Genomic DNA, 15,566 nt, shown 5'->3' with positions numbered 1-15,566 from the left:
GTTAACCAATGACTCACCTAAGGGAAGAGGTTCCTCCTTCACCCTCCATGGTCCTTCACACAGCTCCAGCCAGGATATCACATCTGGTTTGGAAAGCAGAAGCCCTGGTCAATGGGGGGTGAAAACACAGGACTTGGTGATCTGCTTGGAAACGAAGAGAACCGTGTCCTCAGGACCAGCCCTTGGCCCCTGGAGATAGACATGGATGGACTAAGAGAGGTCTGGAGCCATTCTGAGAAAGTAAGTCACAAACCTGCAGTGCAGGTTGAGAGAGCAGAAATACCCGGGATATGCATCTCAAGGGGACCCACTTTAGGAATGCTTCAGCCCAGCCCTAGCAACCCTTGTGAAGAGTCACAGCTCTGAGTCCCAGAGGCAGAAAGCCCGTGCGATGGGCAGAGCCCGCTTTACCCAGGGAGACCAGGTGGTCACAGGTCTCCAGAGTGATGGAGAGATATAATGTCCTCTGGGCCGGGTCCAGCTGCCCCACTCCTCCCTCGTGAAGGTCACAACCACGTACTTGAAGCTCACAGGTGGCTGAAACATCATCTGAGTCACCATGGGGCGTTGCCTCCGCAATGTGCAGGTTGGGGGATGACAGAACAAACACATGGGAGGGAGATGGCGTAGTCTGGAGACAACATCCATGAGAATCCACGGGGTTCTCGCCGTGGGCAGTGCTTTGATCAGACACCCACCCAGTCCCATGGCGATTTCACTTCTAAATGACTGGTCTATTATGGGTCACACCAGTGATCTCAATTTTCTGTTCTGGGAAACAACGGGAACCCCACTCAGATAACCTCCCCCCATCCCACTTCTCTAAAAATCAGACTTAAAACCAGTCAAAGAAGATGTTATAAATCAGAGAGGAGCAAACTACAGCCTGAGAGACAAATCAGGTGTCTTTAGAAGGCTAATGCCATGAGCTGAAGTGTTTCCCCCCAATTCACATGTTGGAGCCCTACCCCTTCAATGTGACTGTATTTGGGGACAGGGCCCTTACGAAAGTAATGTTAATGGGGGTCATAAGGGCACGGCTCGAATGTGGTGGGACTGGTGTTCCTATAATCTGAGGAGACACAAGAGGCCTCCTTCCCCAGCACGTGAGGCCACAGAGAAGGCACCATGGGCAAGCCAGGAAGAGAGTCCTCACCAGAAACCAACCCTTCAGGCACCCGGACCTGAGACTTTCAGTCGCCAGAACTGTGAGGAAATGGTGTTGTTTAAGCCACACATTCTGTGATATTCAGTTATAGCAGACCGAGCAGGCTAAGACATCTAAGAATGGATTTTATATTTTTAAGGGGCCATGTACAAGAAGATAAGACAGAAACTATGTCTGGCCTGCAGAGACTAAGACAGTTTCCACCTGGTCCTTCACAGAAAACAGTGGTAGAGCCTGCTCTCAAGAAAGGACGGCAGGCAAGGGGCCAACTCCCTGGCCCTGGGTGCCAGGCCTGAAATGGCATCTCAGCTTCATGGCTTACTAGCTGGACACCTAAACATGTCTCTGAACTTCTCTGGCACTAGTTGCCCTGACATGACCATGGAGACAGTGTCCCACACCAGGCAGTCTTACAGGATGAGAGGGGAAGAGGCCTCGCCCAGGGAACCAGGTGTGGGAACTCTAGGGGCTCATGGTTCACCCACTCAGGGAAGGTGCTCCATCAGCTGGGAACCCGTGGGTTTCATCTGAAGGCACAAGTCAACATCATGAAGCTCTTATGTGTGTCACCCTGAGGAGGCAGGAGCTATTCCTAGAACTACTTTACAACTGAGGAGACTGAGGCAAAGAGGGCAAAGGTCCCTAACTCATCTGGGATGGAACCAGCTGAGAACGTGCCTCCATTTCCTCCTAAGACCTGAAGAAGCTCTCATGGAAAGGGCAGCCATCTTCAGGAGGCAGTACTGGGGTTGGGGAACAATCAGGGATTCAGTGCCACCTCAGTGCCCAAGCCTCCAAGGCTATCCCCAAGCCCAAACACAGAAGAGAGATGTGCCAGCTGAGGGGACATTCTCTCGGGGTGTGAGGAGCAGGGAGGCAGGGCTCTGACCACCCAGCCTCCCTGTCCACTGCTCTGATGTTAGCTGAGGGGCCACGCCAGCATTCTAATTATGATGTGAGCTCAGCCTGCTCATGCTGGACCAGGGGTGTCTGAACTGTGAGCCCACAGATACACAACTGTCCCTCAACACTCAAAGGAGGGGCCAGTTTTTCCTGTCATTTCAAGAGACTGAAATAGAGGGAGGTGAAGGCAGATGGTCAAAACAATTGTACGATTTTTAACAATTCCAGTGAAACATCAACTGGTTTCCCAAATAACCCCCCAAAACTCTACAATTTTCAAATACCAGTGAAATATGAGCTGGTATCAAAAACTTGCACACTTAAACTTCTCACAATGACACATCAGCTGCTTTCCAAAATTGTGTGGGGGATGGGAACAAGGAGGATATGAGAATCCCCAGGAGAACAGCTGAGGACACTTCATAAGGGGGTGTCATCCCAGGCGCACCCCACTCAAGACATCTTGGAGGCACCAGAAAGCTACCCCACTGCCTGGGGAAGAATAACAGAATAGAGAGCCCAGAAACAAACCCATGCCTATATGGTCAATTAATCAATGACAGAGGAGGCAAGAATATACATTGGGGTAAAGATAATCTCTTCAATAAACAGTGCTGGGAAAAATGACAGATACATGCAAAAAAATGAAACTAGATCACTTTGTTACATCATGTACAAAAATAAACTCAAAATGCACTGAAAACTTAAATGTAAGACATAAAACCATAAAACATAGGCAATAAACTTTTTGACACTGGACTTAGCAGTATTTTTTGGGAAAAGTCTTCTAAGGCAAGGGAAACAGAGACAAAACTAATCAAAAGGAACTAAATCAAACTAAAAAGCTTTTGCACCACAAAGGAAACTATCAACAAAACAAAATGACAACCAACTAAATGGGAAAAGATATTTGCCAATAATACATCTGACAAAGGGTTAATACCCAAAATATATAAAGAACTTATACAACTCAACATAAAAAAACAAACAAACAAAAAAACTGATTGAAAAATGGGCAGAGGACCTGAATAGACATTTCTCTAATGAGGACATACAGATGACCAATAGACATATGAAAAGATGATCAACCTTACTAATCATCAGGGAAATACAAATTAAAAGCACAATAAGATGTCATCTCACACCTCTCAGAATGTCTATTATCAATAAATCGACAAACAAGTGTCAGTGAGGATGTGGAGAAAAGGGAACCCTCGTGCAGTGCTGATGGGATTGCACATTGGTGCAGTCACTATGGAAAACAGTATGGGGATTCCTCAAAAAATTAAAAACAGAACTACGTTATAACCAGATAATTCAACTTCTGGGCATTTATCCAAAGAAATCGAAAACACTAATTTGAGAAGATATACACAACCCTATGTTCACCGCAGCATTGTTTTCAACAGCCAAGATATAGAAGCAACAACCTAGGTGTCCATCAATAGAGGACTGGATAAAGAAGATGTGGTACATATACACAACAGAATATTACTCAGCCATAAGAAAAGAATCTTGTTGTTTGAAACAACGTGGATGGACCTAGAGGGTATTATACTAAGTAAAATAAGTCAGAGAAAGACAAACACCACATGACCTCACTTATATGTGGAATCTAAAAAAAAAACAAAATAAACAAATCAAACCAGAAACAAACTCATAGATACAGAGAACAAATTGATGGTTGCCATACGGGAGGAGGTTTGGGGGACTCGGTGAAAAGATGATGGGATTAAAAGGCACAAATTGCCCATTATGAAATCAGTCACAGGGCTATAAAGCACAGCACAGGGAATATAGTCAATACTGTAATAACTACTGTGTTTCCCTGAAAATAAGACCTAGCCAGTCTTATTTTACTATAAGGTCGAGTCTTATCTAGTATAATATAATACAGTATAATATGATATAATACAGTATATTATAGTAAATGTAATATAATACCAGATCTTATACTAATTTTTGCTCCAAAAGACGCATTAGAGCTTATGGTCTGGCTAGGTCTTATTTTCGGGGAAACATGGTACGTATGGTAGCAGGGGGGACTGGACTTATCGGAGGGGATCACTTTTAAGGTATATAAAAGTCTAACTACTGCATTGTATACCTGAAACTAATATAATATAGTATACTTACTAATTTAAAAAAATAACTTAAAAAAAAAGAAAGCTTAAGTCAAAAAGTAACCAAGGTATCATGATGTGGGAGTAGGAAGCTGGGGCTCTGCAGCCCATGGCCACCCCCACAATGTCATCTCAGCCCCCCTTCAGGTCTAGCCCTGCCCAGCTGTCTTTCCTATCATCCTCCATCTGGAGCCCACTTCTCAGCCTCTCTCACTTGGGTGCTCTGCACACTCTGCCCCATGCCACCAGCTGCCCTCTCTGCCTGCCCCTGCTGGTTTGAGTCCCAGGTGGTCTGAGGCTGCAAGGACACCGACTTGCAGTCTATCTCTGTCCCCTAAGCTGCTCGTCCTCGCTTTCACTCCCCCTTCCAGCGCCTGCCTCCACGACCCCTTCTGTGCAGACCTGCCTCTTAGTTCACTCCAATCAATGGCCCTGGACTCCTCCACTTTCCAAGCCCACACCCTCCCAAGTGGCTCCCTTCAACTTCTCAGGGGTTTCCTTCTGGTGAAGGCAACTCCTGCATCCCAGGGCTCCCCCTTTCCTGGTGCTCCTGTTCCTCACAGCTGAGTGAGGGAACGACACTCCCAGTCCCCCCTTGCCCACCCTCTCCCGACCGCTCACTTCTGAGTGTGCATGCGTGCACACGCACACACGTACACCACACCAAAGAAGGCTGCCCAAAACTCTAGATGATGCTCTTTTGTTCTGATGGGCTCCAGCCCATCCCTGGGCCATCTCCTACTGCCTGTTTCCATTTCCACCCTCTGATCCTCTCCTTGCTTGTCTGGAGGCATCCAAGAGCAAGGGTTGGGAACACTCACCCTATAGCCAGACTGCCTGCTTTCGAAGTCCTAGCTCTACCACTTGCCTCTGTAGGACCCCTAACAGGCCTTAACCTCTCTGGACCTCAGTTTGCTCATCTGTAGATCTGGAAGAATAGCAGGTCCTGCCTCACGGTGCTGCTGTGAGGATGAAATGAGTTGCATTTATAGAGCTTAACATCATGCTGACATACTATGGGCACAGCAGATTTAGTCCTATCTATTCTACTTGGACATAAAATTCCCCTTCCATTCCTCATACTAGACCGAAGAGGGAACTGGTCCGGCAGGGACCCTCTGGCTGAAAGGCTGGGGAGGAGGCTTTCTCTTGACTTTTCAGTTTCCTCTTTCCCTGACTGTGGGTGGGGTTTCAAGGGCTTCTCCAGGCTTCCAGCCCAGCCCAGACCTCCCTCTTGGACTCTCTGACACTGCTATTCCCTCCTCCACATGCAGCCATGTCCCCCATAGAATCAACTCAACACAGCTGTCAGGGACCAGAAATTCCTTCTCTTGTTCTGTTGAAGCAGGGCCCAGGTGGGATCCCCATAGTAGAGCTCTTGCTGTGTCCCCAGCCTCACCTTTCCTCGACTTAGAATGTCCCGTCCCACCCAGCTCTGTTTTAGAAAATGACCCTGAAACGTATGATTAATGCCCTTAGGCTTATTGATCACCGTCTCTATGGTCTAGCGTTCTTTCCAGGCTCCTCCCATCATTGTTCCGGGGTTGCTCATGCCACCAGAGAACCATGTTGCCAGAAAGAAGGCTCTATGCAGACCTCCGAAACTTTCACATAACCTCTGGAGGAACACCCAGATTTTCCCTTAAGTACTTTAAGCTGGTCTGAGAATGTTAAGGCAGTTTTTGAAGGTGTTAACCTGCTGCCTTCTCAGACCACCGGTGCTCTGACAATAAATGCTTATCCTACAGCCCAACTCTTGTTTCGGTCTATTGGCTGAGAGGCGCAGGCAGCACGAGCCCTGGATTCAGTTGCCTTCCGGTTTCACTGTGACCTTCCTGGTCCTCACTAGATATGGAGACTTAGAGTCCCCTCAGAAATTTTCACCCTTTGGCACTCTAGGCCCTTGCACTGAGTTATTTCCACAGCCAGATGATTCTACTCCCTAAAGCTATTTGAAATCCAACTGCAAACCCTCACACACAAGACAGCTTCCTGTCTCTATTCTCCCTATCTCCAGCCCTGCTCACCTTTCCAGCACTTTCCCTCACCCAGCACCTAACTTGGGGCATCAGCACACACAACCAATGTAGGCCTGCAACACCGTGGACCAGTGTTTGCCAATGCCGGTTGCTGTGCCTGGACTACCACTAATTCACTGTTCACTTGTAAAAAATACACTTTCTCTTCAAACCGGGTTCAAAGTTCACATACCAATGGAAGAATATGTGGTCATCTTCTCAGGCTTGGGTGTCCTCTGTGGTACAGGGTTCTGATGTAAGGACGTGCAAACCTGTAGAGAATTTTAATAATAATTTGAGAAAACAGAGGATCCACATGGAAGCAAAATTTCAAGACTGAAGAAAAGCTTCCCATAAATGACTTTGCAGCTTCTTTTACTCATTAGGAATTAAGGAAGATTACATGGAGGCAGGATTGTGTTGCAGGATAGGTAACAAGATTATGTGCTTTCTTCAGGGTGGTTATTTCAAAGGTGTGTTAACCTAGAGGCATAGAAACCAGGGACAGGGCTGCTTAAGGCAAAGATAAACCTTTTATTGAAGAAACTGTATGCCTGGAGCTGTGACTACCCCGCCATGAGCTGACCAGTTAGGAAATTATGGCCAGATCACCCTGTGAAGTTACTTCTCATAGTAACATAGTGAAGGGGCATAAGGACTATTTTTACAGAATAAAGAACTAAGAATTCCAAGCGTGCTGCTCCAAGATACAGAACTCAGAAAGACATTAATCAATCTCACAGAACAGATCATCCAAAGACTGTTACACAGATTCCATTGCAATGACCATTCCATAATGAAGCTATTACAAACAAGTCACAGGTTGTGCCTTACAAAACTTAAGTTCCTCATAGCAAGAAGTTTTCCATGGAAACAAGAAACACATATAAACCTTAGCCTGGCAGGCAGAGGGGGACTCTCTTTCATTAGAGACCAGAGACTGCCACTACATCTGTGGGCTGGCCTTTCAATTTTACTTAATCTTTGCTAAATAAACTTACTTTTACTTTAAACTCTGTATCGGCTCACGTTTGAATTCTTTCCTACATGAAACGAAGAACCTTCTTAGCCCAGGGCTTGAGTGCCCACTCTGAGGATTTGCCTCGCCCGCACCACCTCTGGCAACCACGATGGGATTCATCATCTCTGTAAGAGAGGATTGATTGGGACCCCAGGACCATCACCTGGACCCCAAATTAAGACTGTGCTGCACCTTTCGGCCATAAGGATGGATGAGTGAGCCTCAGGGATCCCTTAATCCCTCCCTCTTGACCTTTAATCCTCCTCCCCTGTCTTTTCCTACATTCAAATACCCAGCAAAAGGGTTCAGGACCTCCCCTCGACCCCGTTGAGATGCTGCTCAGAGGGTCCCTCGTCCTCTCATTTTCCCAATTGGTTCTGGGATGCCTGAACAATCTATGAGAGCTGTTTCCCTTGGAATTCCGCTTGGCCGCTCCCAAATGCTTCAGATTGTTGGCCTGTCATCCTGCACAGGGTGAGACTATTAAGGTAGCTCTTCCTTGAAGAGCTAGACTTTTCTGTCCCTTTCTTTTTCTCTCTTCCTCCTGGAAGAAAACTGCTGCATCCTGTGCACATGGTTGAGAATTGAAAAGCTAGTAGGTTGCTTGCCACTTGAAGACGCCCATGACAGGTAAGTCCGTCATGGTAGATTGGCACTAGGACCCCTGCCCACTGCAAGGAAATGTCCGTGCAACAAGGAACACTGAAAACACAATCTCCGCGCCACACAATCACATAATAAGCTATACACCCTCTGGGAGAGTACTTTCCTTCTATCTAGTCTCACAATTCTTCTCTTGATCTAAGCGTAACCTCTTCATATTCTCCTGCACCTTGCACCCCACCAGGTTCGCACCTTCGCTTTGGGCTCGATTGTCTTGCCACATTCCTTCACCTCCATTCCCCAGCCACTTGCAAATTACTTGTTACCTTTGCATATGGCCCTTCTACTGCTCTGCCCCCTCTAATTTCCAACATTAGGGTGCCTCTTATGATACTATTTAGGCAGTCATTTCCCTTGGTCCTCAGTTGACCACCATCTTTTCCTTTATTTTCCTTTATTACTACCACTCTGTCCATACCTGAAAAAGTCAACTTCTTTCTACCCAAAGTTCTTTCCTCAGTCCCAGGCAAGGGGGGTGCCCAGAATTCCTAAAGACACCCCGCTGGGTTGCCTTTAGCCCATTGGAATGCCCTCAAACTTGATAAAGAAAAATAAATTAATCTTTTGCAATACTGCCTGCCCTCAATATGAGCTCAGTGCTCAAGAGGTCTGGCGAAAAAAAATAGTTCATGAAGCTATTATACTATTTTGCATTTATATCTCCTTTGCAAAAGACAGGAAAAATGGGAAGAAATCCCCTATGTTCAGGCATTAACGCATCTTTACCCAGACCTGGCCTTCTGGAACAGTTGTAAAATGTGCCTAGTTCACATTAAGACTAAGCCATTAGGAGCTGTTAGATGACCCAATAACAGGAGCCGCTCGTGGAAGACCTCAGAATTATCAGAAACTATTCTCTCCTTCTCACCCTCACACTCTGAGGGGGTGCCTAGTGAGATGACGACGATCTCATCTCGTTCTTCACGACTCCTGGGAGTCCTCCTCCCCTCCCCACTAACCTGAGCTCTCCTCTGTACCCACCACTCCCTGAGGAAACTAGCCTGGCTAGCACCACCCAAAGTGGAGCCTCCTATCAACCTCCCCACGATAAGGTATGCCCTCTCAGGGAAGTTGCGAATGCTGACGGGAGAACAGTAAGAGTACATATTCCATTTTCTATGTCATACTTAGCCTTGCAAAGAGAAGTGTGGCAGATTCTCTGAAAACCCTAGCAAAGTTACTGATGAATTTGAAAAGCTTACTATGACTTCTGATTTAACTTGGCAAGACTTGCAGATTTTGCTATCTACATATTGTTCTGTAGAAGAAAAAAAATCAAAGAATTATTGGTGACATGAGGGGGCACGCAGACAACATTGCAGTCTGCAATGAGGACCACAACATTTACCCAACAGGGGGAGATGCAATGCCAGACAGGGACCCCCACTGGAACTACCAGAGGGGGATTCAGGACATAGAGTGTAAAAATCATATGATAACTAGAACTATAGAGGGGATGAAAAAATGTTATTAAGCCTGTTAATTATGTCAGAAAATCAGGGAGGTTGCCCAAGGGAAGGATGAAAACCCTGCCTTATTTCAAGGCCATTTAATGGAAGTTCTTAGAAAATACAGCAACACGGACCCCACGAGACCAAAGGAACAAATATTATTAGGGACTCATTTCATGTCACAGTTAGCCCCTGATATAAGGAGAATATTACAGAAGTCTGCTCTGTGACTTCAAACTCCTATGAACCAGCTTTTGGACATGGCCTTTTATGTCTATAAAAATCAGGATAGAGCCGGCCTGGTGGCTCAGGTGGTTGGAGCTCCATGCTCCTAACTCCGAAGGCTGCCGGTTCAATTCCCACATGGGCCAGTGGGCTCTACAACAAGGTTGCGGGTTCAACTCCTGGAGTCCCGCAAGGGATGGTGCGCTCCGCCCCCGTGCAACTAAGATTGAACTCGGCACCTTGAGCTGAGCTGCCACTGAGCTCCCGGATGGCTCAGTTGGTTGCGAGCGTGGGCTCTCAACCACAAGGTTGCCAGTTCGATTCCTCAAGTCCCGCAAGGGATGGTGGGCAGTGGCCCCTGCAACTAAAAGATTGAACATGGCACCTTGAGCTGAGCTGTCACTGAGCTCCCAGATGGTTTAGTTGGTTGGAGCGCGTCCTCTCAACCACAAGTTTGCCGGTTCGACTCCCGCAAGGCATGGTGGGCTGCGCCCCCTGCAACTAGCAACAGCAACTGGACCTGGAGCTGAGCTGCGCCCTCCACAACTAAGACTGAAAGGACAACAACTTGACTTGGAAAAAAGTCCTGGAAGTACACACTGTTCCCCAACAAAGTCCTGTTCCCCTTCTCCAATAAAATCTTTAAAAAAATATCGGGATAGAGCATATGAAGTGGAAAAAAATCCAGAGAAATAGAGAAAAGGCCCATATGTTGACCACAGTCGTAAGCCCCTGCCACCACAGGGAAAACCCCATTTTGGAGTTAAGAGGCCTAATCCCAATGCTGGGGGACAACTGGGCTCACTGCCTCACAAGGCTCCTAACAACAACTGCTGTAACCACTGTGGTCTTGAAGGACATGAGTAGAAACTGCTCACAGCTGAGACAATAGAAACAACCTCCCAGTCCCCATCCCCTGTGCAAACACAAAGGACACTGGTGACAGGACTCCCCCTAACTCCGAAGGAAGATGGGGACTCCCAAGCTGATCCTGGCCAGAAGGGAAAGCGACTGATGGGGCCGCCCTCCACTAGCTCCTAGGGAACAACTCTCCATTACAACTGAAGAGCTTAGGGTAACCTTTGATGTGGCAAGTAGGATTGTTAAATTCTTACTTGTTACGGGAGCCGCTTACTTTGTTCTAACCCAGTTTACTGGGCCCATGTCCCCCAGAACTTGTCTAAGTGCTAGGGTTGATGGCAAGCCTAAGACAAAGAGATTCACGACTCTTAATTGTATTTTAGGAGATCACATATTCACCCATCAATTTTTGCTCATGCCAGAGTGCCCAATCCCACTACTACGATGAGATTTATTACAGCATTTATTATACAAGCTACTATCCATCTTAGCACTCCCATCCTCGTCTGCATTTCTGGGTCTCCATTCTGCTTACAAGATCCTTTACCATCAGTACCGCACAATATTAGCTCACAGGTCAATCCTAAGGTTAGGGCCACAGAAGGCCCCGGAATAGCTATTAATGCCACTCCTATTAAAATACAATGAAAACCTGATACTAACAATCCCCACAGGAAACAGTACCCACTCAAAATTGAGGTACAACAGAGTATACAACCATTGTTAGAAAACAATTTTAAATATGGACTACTAAAGCCTTGCCAGCCACCTTGTGATTCCTCTATTTTACCAGTAAAAAAAAACCTAAAGGAGAGTACAGGTTTGTCCAAGAATTGAGAGCAATAAATGAGGCTGTAGCACCAATTCATTCAGTCCCTATACCCTTCTGACTCAAATTCCAGAAAATTCCCAGTGGTTTACAGTCCTAGATCTCAACGATGCCTTTTTCTACATCCCTCTACATCCTGAGAGCCAGTATTTATTTGCATTTGAATGGATTGATCTCAACTCTCAAGGCACATCCCAATACACTTGGACAGCCTATCCAAGGGCTTCTGGGACAGCCCCCATTTATTTGGAAATGCCATGGTCAAAGAACATAGATTACATTTTCCAAGCCTGCTGCCTAAATGCTCGAAGACACAGAACTCAGGCAGACGTTAATCAATCACACAGAACATACCATCTGAAGACAGTTGAGCAAAGAGATTCCATCATAATGGCAATTCCATAATTAAAGTTATTACACAGACTGTAACTTACAAAAGTTAAAGATAAACCTGCCCATATTTTTCTTGTCCTTGCAGAAATTCCCCATACCAGGAAATTTTCCATAGAATTTTCCGTAGAAAAAAGAAACACATCTCCTCACCTGGCAGATGGAGGGGGTCTCTCTTTCACCAGTGATTAGACGCTGCCACTCTGTCTGTGGGGAGGCCTTTCATTTACTCTCTGCTAAATAAACTTACTTTTACTTTAAACTCTGTATCAGCACACGTTTGAATTCTTTCCTACGTGAAGCCAAGAATCGTCTCAGTCTAGGGCTTGAGTGCCCACTCCGGGAATTCTCCTTAGGGCATCATTAGAATCCCTTTTTCATCCACAAGGGTACTTGCCTGGGCGGCTGCCAGGAAGCTCGTGGCTACCACCTCCTGCACCCACTCCTAGGGGCGGACAGTGTAATTAAACTGAGAGAGGAACAGAGGAGAGGAGAGGAGAGGTCAGAACTGGGTAGGAGGTCCCAGATCACCATACGCCAGCCTGAAATCCTCCACACCTGCTGGATGCTGTCTAGATAGTGCAGCCCTCGACCGAGGGTCTCCCTCTGGGGCCAGAGACCGTCAAGCAGAGCAGCCCCTGCTCCGGCCTGCACCCTACATGATGAGACCGAGCCTGGCTCTGGGGCTGGAGGGGCCCTGAGTCCCTGCGGGTTCCTGAGGCCGGAGCGGCTGGAATCTTACAGGCGCCTGCGCATCCCTGCAGGAGGGGCCCCGGCCAGCCCCGCTCCCCCCTCGGGCGTGGCCAAGATCCCTTCGCCAGGTAATCCAACCCGCTCCACCGGGCGAACAGCCGAGGATCCGCGCCGGGCCGCGCGCCTCAGTCACCTGGCGCGCAACGCAATGGCGGCGCTTCCCCCGCGCGGCGGAAATGAACGCGTGGGCCAACGAACGACGAGCGCCAGAAAGCCGCGCGGGGGAGGTCCTTTCTCGCGCGACGTTGGCCGTATCTCCCCGCAGCGGCGGCGTCGAGGCCGTGGGTGTGTGCCGGGGAATGTGTCACCTGGTGTCCGCGAGGCCCATCTCCCTCCGTCACGGAGGCTCATGCAGTGGTCTGGTGCAGGAGCCCTGCTCCTTACCTCGCCTGTTCCCTTGGAGCCGAGTCAACGGGCGGCTCCGATCCTCCGCATCCGGCCACCGAAGCGACGCCACAGCCGCAGACATTACGAAGCACGTGGAGAACGAGATTCGTGTCCGAACTGTGCCTGATCCTTCCCTCTTGGGCTTTCTGGCTCCTGGAGCCGCTGTGGAAGTAAACGAAGACCCCCTGATGGGGGAGCAAAGGTAGGACACCGGGACAGCCACAAACAGGACAGGCTGCAGCGGTGCCCAAGTTGGAGGCTGCCTAACTAGAAGCGGGTCGTCCTCTGATTGCTTAGGGAAGCATATTTGGCTTTCTCTGGTTGCTCCTCAGTAGTGACCAAGGCTTCACTGGTTTGGGCCTGTTGCTGCAGACATCGTGGGTCAGAGGGATATATTGTAGGTGGTGTGCCACTATTTGTATATTCAGATTCAGTGTGTCCTGGGGCTTAGAGTCTGAGACACACCACCTGCATACACACTCTGGCTCAACAGGAAACTACAGGAAACCTTCCCAGGCTGGCCTTTTGGTGGGAATCACTCCTGCTCAGCTCAAAACTCAGGCATTGTTAAGTGTCTCAGGTGCTCCTGTGACCAGCATTCCTTACCTTGACTCTCCTGAGTTGACCTCCTTGGTTGCTTTACCCAACAGCCATCACCTTGCTTGTGCACTTGCTACTTGGTAACATGACCCTACAGTTTGTAGATTCTTCCAGGAAATGTGGAATTGAACTTCCAAAGGGAGAATCTTGATGGTCTCTTGCCTCTTGCGGTCTGATTGAATTAGGCAAGGGTATTCTGGGCAAGGAGAATGACAAATGTGCTGGGGTCTTCTGGGGAAGTTTCCTTCTCTCTCAAAAATGGACATAATTGTGTGTTCCCTTGTATTACCTCTGGACAATGATGTCTGTGTGTACTGTGTGCAACAGAACCACCCTACCAGCACCACAAGGAAGGCAGCCCACGAGGTAAAGTCAACATGCTGAGAATGGCAGAGCAGAAAAATGGAAAGAACTACAGGTGGCAACGGGATCCTCCTTGAGTCAATTAACACTGCCTATGCCATCTTGGGACTTTTCCTTATGATATAAATAAATGACCTTGTTTGCTTTTATTATAGAAAATTTCAGACATACAAGTGTAAAGAGAATAGTGTGATGAAACCCCGTGCGTTATGCAGCTTCATTTATTGTCAGCATTCTGTTGTCTACACTTAATCTTATCTCCTTCTGCTCCCAACCACCACTGCATTAATTTGAAGCAAATCCTACATATATCATTTCACCAATAATTACCTAAGAATGTATCTCTAAGAAATCATGTTTTTTTCCAGAATAGGAAAATCCATAGAGTAAGCAAATCAGTGGTTGCCTAGGACTTGGGGAATTTGAGGAGAAATGTGACTGCTAAATGGATATCATTTTCTTTTGAGGGTGATGAAATTGTTTTAAAATTGATTGTAGTGATGGTTGTGAAACAGTTTTTTAAAAACAATTGTACAGTTTACGTAGATGGATTATGTGAATTATGTCTCAATAAAGCTGTTTAAAAATAAATACATAAGGTTACCAACACCTATCGGACAAAAAAGATATAATGGGGAAAAATAACTTTTAAAAAAACTACAAAATCATTAATACCTAAAAATGTTAGGGATAATTCCTTAATATCAAATTTCCAGTGTTGAAATTACCCCTAATTGTGTCAATTTTTAAACTTTTTTTTTTCAAATTAGGCTCTGAACAAAGTTCACACCTTGCATTTGGTTAATGTATACTTAAATCTTACAATTTATAGATTTCCCCCCCACGTGTTTTTTCCTTTTATTCCTATCTGTTGAAACCATATACATTTTTCCCCCACAGGATGTACCACATTCTGGATTTTGCTGACGGTAACCTTATGATCTCATTTCTTTTTCCATTTTTCCTGTAAATTGCTCATCAAATCTAGAGGCTTAATTAGATTCAAATTTTTATGTCTGTGGGAGCAAGGAAGAGAAAATAAAATCAGGCAGAGGCATTTTCTGCTCAAAGGGAAAGGAAAGAATCCTAATGCAAGGAGGGAGTGGATTAAGCTACTCCTGGTGAGGGTCAAGACCAGCAGCAGTGGGCATACTTTTCTGAGCCAAAAGACAAGTAAGTATGTGAACAGAGAGAAGAAAGCTCAGTGATGGGGAAGAGGCAATGCCACCTCTTAAGATGGAATCTGCCCACGTCTGTAGCACAGTAGTGACAAAGGGCCAGAACCTGGGGGCACCCACCCAGGGAAGGGTTGAGGCATGGCTGGGAGCAGAGAGATATGGTCTCCAGGGCTCTTGGGCAGGGGAGAGGGTCTTGGCTGAGCTAGGTCCTTCTCTGGTCTGGGGCGGTCTCAGGTTGAGCTGGGGGTCCCCAGGTGGTTAGGTGGGTGTTAAGCTCATCTGGGGATCAACTAGGGGGAGTGGTGGTCTAAGTTGAAGCAGGTGGTCATTGGGCTAATCTGGGGGGCATCTGGGACTGAACTGGAGGGTCAGCGTGCATCATGGGTTTGGGGGTCCCGGGACTGGTTTCTGCAGCTCATCAACCCTATCTCCACTGAACCTTCCCAGGTTTAGTCCAACAGCCTGGGAGCGCGGTCCCATCTGTCCATCCAGCTATAGTTGAGTGCCTCAACCCTCCCTCCAGAAGGGCTTCTCACCATCAGGGAAAGGATGCCAGGCCTCACCTTGTATTGGAGGCCCCAGGTGACCACTGCCCCAACTCCCCAGCTTCCCTTGCCCACCATGCTGGCCTGC

This window comes from Rhinolophus hipposideros, assembly GCF_964194185.1.
Source record: "Rhinolophus hipposideros genome assembly, chromosome: 21".
Lineage (NCBI taxonomy): Eukaryota > Metazoa > Chordata > Mammalia > Chiroptera > Rhinolophidae > Rhinolophus > Rhinolophus hipposideros.
Note: the sequence above shows the minus strand (reverse complement) of the source record.